At 36.6% G+C, this 5,583-nt stretch overlaps 1 long non-coding RNA gene across 1 annotated transcript; it reads left to right on the plus strand.

The window, feature by feature from the left end:
- Positions 1-1,724: 1,724 nt before the first annotated feature.
- Positions 1,725-3,027, plus strand: LOC131279743 (uncharacterized). Its single transcript, XR_009187183.1, has 2 exons — positions 1,725-1,797; positions 2,456-3,027. It is a non-coding gene; the product is annotated as an uncharacterized lncRNA (long non-coding RNA).
- The last annotated feature ends 2,556 nt before the right edge of the window (positions 3,028-5,583 follow it).

Here is a 5,583-nt window from a genome sequence, read left to right on the forward strand (position 1 = left end):
GGAAAGTAACTTCTTGTTGAGCCCTTATTCCCCTTTTGTAAAAGGGTATGTTACTACCTCACAGATTGTTTAAAGATCACATGGGTCATGAAAGTTAAAGCTTAAAATTGTAATTAGCTATTATTATTATTACATATATTTCTGAAAAATTGAATAACACAAGCCACATCGAAATCAGGATCATTAGGACTTTACCCAAATGTGTTATAGAGCTTTTTGTTATTATATGAAGCAAACAATACACAGAGTTTTCAGAGTAATAACTAGCTTATATTATAATTAAGGTTACTTCATTTATTTTGAAAATATAGCATGAGAGGTATAAAAAGAGCTCAGACTTGTTATTGAACTGTAAGCATATTTATTAATACAATTACACCTCCAAATGATTTGAAATGATCAGAAACATATGTGATACACATTCTTTTTTTAACAAATCAATTTTATTGATACATATCAATAAAGCATAAATCCATCCAAAGTGTATAATCAATGGTATTTGGTATAATCATATAGTTGTGCATGCATTACTTCAATCATTTTTAGAGCACTTACAGTATTTCAACAATAATAATTTAAAAAATGCAAAGGGCATTGCATTCTGCAACACAAGAATTCTGGTTCTGGAGCTAGTTCTGTCATTCATCAACTATGTGATCTATGGAAAGTAAACTTCTTGTTGAGCTTTTATTCCTCTTTTGATTACTGGTGGTTTGATAATGGATAAAGGAAGCCAAAGTTAGAAAGTACCACAAGGAGAAACCAGAAGTCAGTGGGAACATAGAAGAGACAAGAAACGACATCACTGTGAGAACAGAAAGCCAAGAAGCTGTAAAGACTGCCAGCAGTCAGCACCTAAAGGCTACAGATTTGGAGGAAGAAGTTAAAGCTTGCTAGTATCTTGATTTTAGGCTTCCTGTAGCCTCAAAACCGTGAGCCAATAAATTTCCATTGTTAGGCCAACTATTGTGTGTTATTTGTCATAGTGGCCAAGTAAACTAAGACAAAGGGTTAATAATACTAACAGGACTTAACTATGTCAGGCTTCATTTTATCAGCCATCATTTCATCATGAATTTCAAAGCCCTATAAAACTTGGCCCTTTGACCAACCTTGATGGGGCCAAACAAAATACTTACTCTTTATTTCAGATCATGAAACTGACAACTTTTATATCCAGACTGATGCTTGCCAGAGTAGGTAAAATTACCCTGAAGGGCAAAAAAGGCATCTGCTACCCAGATTTAAAGGGCTGGACCAGCTGTGTGCTCCCATAATTGCCATCTGTAATTACTAGATGGAAGGAAAATGAGAAATTACCTTTTGATAGAGGCTCAAAACAGCAACAGGATCCTATGCTGTTGGCTGAGAAATCTGCTACTTTAGAGCTTAATATTTTTCACAGCTACCTAGAACAAAAAGGGAAATTCAACAGAGAATTCAAAGGAAATCCTTATGAAAATAAGCCCAAGATCTTCTTGACAAATAACATTTTTTTAATTCCCTTTCTTCCTCTAAATAGCTAGGCTAAAATTTAATTCCCCATTCAGCAAATAATAATTGATCAACTAGTAAGCAACTTTCTTTCTTCAATGCGTACAGTCCCTACATTCAACAGTGGGAAGAAAAATGTGTAACAAAGCAATTGGAAAACTATGATACTATGGAAACGGCCTTCTAAATGCTATGGAAACACAGAAGCACAAGTGAGTGATCTATGTTGTTAATTAAAGTGCTTCAGTAATGCCTTCACAGAAGAAGCAACATTTAGTCTGAGTCTTGAAGGTTAAATAGAAGGTAAGGAGTCCATATTCTAGGAAAACAGAATTGATTAGGCAAGAGCACAGAGTATGAAAAAGCAAATTTTCTGGAAATAGTAAGTAATTAGTTACATTTGTCTGAATAATAGTTTTCGTGGAAGAGATTTTAGACTGTCACCCCCCTGAAGTGACCATCAAAGACCTGACTGATCAAACAAAGACAAGTTTATTGTTTACTGCAGAGGCCACTCACTAATGTGGCAGTCTTAGGAGTATAGTAACTAGAAATGGGGAAGTCAAAAGTGGCTTTTGAAAAGTTTTAGAGTCTACTTAAATGATGTCTTTCACTTAGAAGGTCTTACTGATAACTAAGAAAGTTTATTATATGCTACCCACCAAGAAGCATTTCTACAGACTTTGGGAAAAAATACAAATATTTCCTATCATCCTGTTTTAGGAAACTGGCCTACCTGTTCCTTATTGTAAATGTTACACCTGTCCTGTAGATGTTGCAGTTATTCCCTATTTTTGTAGATGATGTTGCAGTTCTAATAGCAAACAGCTGCTTAGCAGTTTCCAGTAAATAGGAGGTGGACACTAGGGTCTAGGCTCTCAGGTCCAGAAGCTGTGGGTCCCCTGGTCCCATCTTTATCTCCTCTCTCATGTCTCTCTCTCTGTCCCTTTATTTTGTAAAGTTCTGCATTGCCTTCCCTTCAAACCAACCTATTGTGAGCTGATTGCAGCAACTGGCGCCCAACTTGGGGCTCGAAAGGAAGAAGGCTCGCAGCAATTGGTCCCAGAAAGGGACTCTAAGGGAAGAAGGATCACCTCGAGCAAAATTAAAGTGGTTATAACAGCGCAGAGCCCAGAGTGGTTTGGAAAGCCTTCGAAGTCCTCGAGGGTTTGTGTGTATTTCCCCAGGAGCTAGAGAACGTCTTGTGTAGGTGCCGGCTCGATAGATGGAGCCGTGCCATGAACACCAAGAGACGACAAAAGTTCCTGTGGACCCCAGAACCTCCGGTCGTGCAGATGGAGAGACAAACGCTGGAAACTGCACGGCTGGGTCTCGTGCCAAAGACTAGAATGGCTTTACATCAAAGTATATCTAAACTACAGAACTTGTTCAAGCATGGCATCATAAAGCAAGTATGACTTGGGGGCAGAAAGAGATTAAGAAGGAAATTGAAAGGAGGGAAACGGGAAAAGAAATGTTGAATTATAAAAAGAAGCAACGAAGAAATTCTAGATTAATAGATTTGAAACTGCTTTTGTGTTTGTCTGTTTGTTCAATGTCAGTGTGTTTGTTGTAATTGTTTCATTGTGTGTGAAAATGGAAAAGAGCAGGGCGGGTGCCCAGAAAGGAAGAGAAAGGAAGGGAAAAAGAAAAAGATATAGAAAATGGAAGAAAGAAAAAGAAAGAGATAGAGAAAAAAAGGAAAAATGAGAGAGAAAGAAGGAAAAAAGAAAAAGAGAAAAAGGAAGGAAGAAAGAAAGATTTAAAAGTTAAGCAAATATTGAAAAAGGTAAAAAGTTTGTGGAAATGCTAACTGAAATATTATAAGGTAATACTGTCCTAAAATATGAGGGACAGAACTAGTATGCATATAGTAAGTTGTAAAAGTATTGTGATAATATTCAGTAAGAAAATGTGTTTTGTAAAAGTAAAACAAGCCTGAATTGAATACAAAAATTACAAAAACTGTGTGAAAAGGTCAGCATTGGACTTTTGCAGTTCTTCAAGGCTTTCTGCCCTGGCCTGATGGCAATGAATCTGGCTGCATAGAAGAAACCTGTGGCAGTGACCCTACTAAGAAACATCAGAGACAATGCTATTTTAAGGGCCTGAAAGAGGCAAACAATTGGGACAAGCAGGAAGTTTCCTGCTGCTCAATCAAATTCTTAAATGTTTGGGTAAAACAAAATTATACTCTCTGCTGTATTTGATAAATACAGTGTTTTCTCACGTTAATGGAGTTTGTAATGACTTAGCCTGTAAATTGGATGTGGCCAGCACTAATATCGAGTACTGGCCTATATAGCCTTGTTAGCTGTGAATCTTAAGCCATGAGAAATGAAAGTCTATTTATTAAATGTCTGTTGGTTGGAAGTCTTATTTGTTGTTGTTGTAGTTATGGATTATGTATAAAATACTTGAATACTAATCAGAACTTTAATGTAACATTGTATACTTTAGTGATTTGATGAATTGTGATATATAAATGTACCATGTTGAATGTATTGAGAAAAAAATTTAATGAGTATTGTTCAAACCTAAAAGTGAAAATATTATGCAGGAAGCTTTGTTAATCAGTGAAACATCTTTTGCGTAGACTTTGCAAAAACAAAAAGGGGGAAATATTGTGGGAAACTGGCTTACCTGTTCCTTATGGTAAATGTTACACCTGTCCTGTAGACATTGCAATTGTTCCCTATTATTGTAGATGATGTTGTAGTTCTAACAGCAAACAGCTGCTTAGTAGTTTCCAATAAATAGGAGGTGAAAACTAGGGTCAAAGCTCTCAGTTCCAGAAGCTGTGAGTCCCCTGGTCCCATCTTTATCTCCTCTCTGTGTCTCCCTCTGACCTTTATTTCATAAAGTTCTGCATTGCCTTCCCTTCAAGCTAACTTATTGTGAGCTGATTACAGCATCACCCTAATCCAAGGATACTGGGAATCACGATATCGTGGCTTATCTGGTAATCATCTGTACCTGTACTATAACTACGTCTTCTGTCCTCTTAATTTATTGACCCATCAACTAATATTTTTTGAATACTTATGTCAGACATGGTTCTAAGCAGTAGAGATCCTCTAACAAGATAGATAAAGTCTGTAGCTTCATGGAGTTTATATTCTAGCGGGAAGTTGAGAGAGACTGTTAATATGAAAAAGAAAAGTTTCAGGTAATTCTAAATTAAAGAAATTCTCTAAGTATAACTATAAATATATATCTGGGATAGGAAAACTAGGTGACATTTGACATTGGTATTTTTGTGTGTAACATGGGAACAACCAGGAAAACTTGTCATCTAATAGAATGGCACATCATGTGTTATTTCAAAGTCATGCACAGCAGTCAAGTGGTCGTTGTGGATTGGATGGGAGGAGAAATGAGAGTGTTCCTTATACCATGGGGACATTTTAAATAGTTCTTAATGTGTTACCTACAGCCTTCTTTTTTGAGCCCTGTGCACACGGGATAGGTACTCTTGTTCCTAATTTTCCTGCTTTTGGAGCCCATTGCTCAAATCCCGCCTTACAAGTTTTTTTTTTTCTTTGCATGAATGATATATGAAAGCATTCCATCTCTGTGCCTTATAATTCTAGATCCATTATACAAGTGCTAATATTCCATTTTAGCTAGCTTATCTATCTCTATCTCTTTGTCTCACTCTATCTCTGTCTCTCCCTTACAGTTTGAATACTTTTAATGCTAAGGGAAAAGAAAAGTGAAGTAGACATTCTTAACTTGCCACTTACAATATCGTACCTTTCACTGTTATTTTCTTCCTTATGGGAATAAAATGGTTAGTATTCTCTCACCATATTTTATAAAGTTAAATTGTTGGTACCTGTAGCAGTTTGATATGGTTATGAGTTCCCAAAATAGATATTGGATTATGTTTGCAATCTGGTCTGTACCTGGGCATGACTGAGTTATGATTAGGGCTTTGATTGGGCCAAGTCATTAGGATGGCATGGTGAAGGACAGAGTTGAGGCTTTTTGATGTTGGAGTTTTCATATTGGAGTTTGATGCTGAAGCCTTAGGCTAGAGACCCAAGAAGTAAGCTCATAGAGGAAAGAGAAGCCAGCCCCAGGAAG

Source organism: Dasypus novemcinctus, chromosome 9 (assembly GCF_030445035.2).
Source record: "Dasypus novemcinctus isolate mDasNov1 chromosome 9, mDasNov1.1.hap2, whole genome shotgun sequence".
NCBI classification, from domain to species: domain Eukaryota; kingdom Metazoa; phylum Chordata; class Mammalia; order Cingulata; family Dasypodidae; genus Dasypus; species Dasypus novemcinctus.